This window comes from Oryzias melastigma, linkage group LG17 (genome assembly GCF_002922805.2).
Source record: "Oryzias melastigma strain HK-1 linkage group LG17, ASM292280v2, whole genome shotgun sequence".
Taxonomy (NCBI): domain Eukaryota; kingdom Metazoa; phylum Chordata; class Actinopteri; order Beloniformes; family Adrianichthyidae; genus Oryzias; species Oryzias melastigma.
In genome coordinates this window covers 17764303-17765397 of record NC_050528.1, presented here as the reverse complement: position 1 = coordinate 17765397, position 1095 = coordinate 17764303, and positions in this window count along the sequence as shown.

The window sequence follows — 1095 nt, the reverse complement described above, 5'->3', positions numbered from 1 at the left end:
TTATTTAACACTGAGTTAAAAGTACCTTGTTGTTGTTGCTTTACCTCCTGATTTTACTGTGATCTTTGGTTAAACAGTAAGTTTCATTGTCAGTGACAGTTGATGAAGGCCATCTAGTTCTAGAGCTGGATTCATATCTCTCAGTGCCTTGGATAAAAAACAGATTTAGGGTCGTTTTCACTATTACAAACAGCAATTTTCATTAAGTAAAGGTGGCTAAAGGCTCAAAACTGCTTTAAGCAGCAAAAACATGACAATACAGATCAAACCCAAGATGAAAACTGTAATTATTGATCATCATCCATCAGGATAAAAAAAGAAACATTTGCAAAAGTTCAAAAATTAAATTCTTTGAGATGAAAACATCTCATATAGTTTGTGTCTGATTAAAGTTCACTCATATTAATACTATGATACATTTCTGTTTTTTTGTGGAAAAAACAAAGTGACAGTCTGAGTCCTTGTTGCTTCTTTTGTGGTTTTTCTCTGTTTGTCAGTTCAGGAGGCTGAAAGAGGAGCCAAGCCTCATGCCTGTGCATGTTCACCTGCCTATTAATTGCTTTGCTCACCACCAGTTCTCTGCCAGAAAGATTGCTGTTTTTCGGCATCTCTCTAGCTTGTTGGTTCAAGTCCTGCTCTGTTTGCCTGATCCTGTTTTGATCCTGATCTGCTCCTTCCTGCCCCCTGCTGGTTCTTCTGCCCATCTGTCAAGGAAAACCTTGGTTCTTGAATTGTGTCTTTGAGACATTTTTCTAATTTGAATGTGGACTGAAGTGTAGGAGCTGTCAGAGAAGGAAGGCTTGGAGCTTTCCGTCAGGTTTCAGAGTCAAGTCATCTTTTAGCTTCCCTTCACTGGACTGTGTGATCTCTATCAGGGCATTCTGGGACCAACCACCCCTGAAAGACTTTGCTGCCTTCAGCCAGCTAAATTCATCTTGTTGCCATCCCCCTCTGTGTGGAGGTCCCTGTATGTCCAGTCTACTCTTGGCCATTTAAAAACACAGACTAAACCTTTGTGGGTTTGTTTTGCTGCCATCTGGGGTTTTTGCCTTTTTGTGATTTAGTTTTTCCTGAACAAACAAAACTAAAATTGCT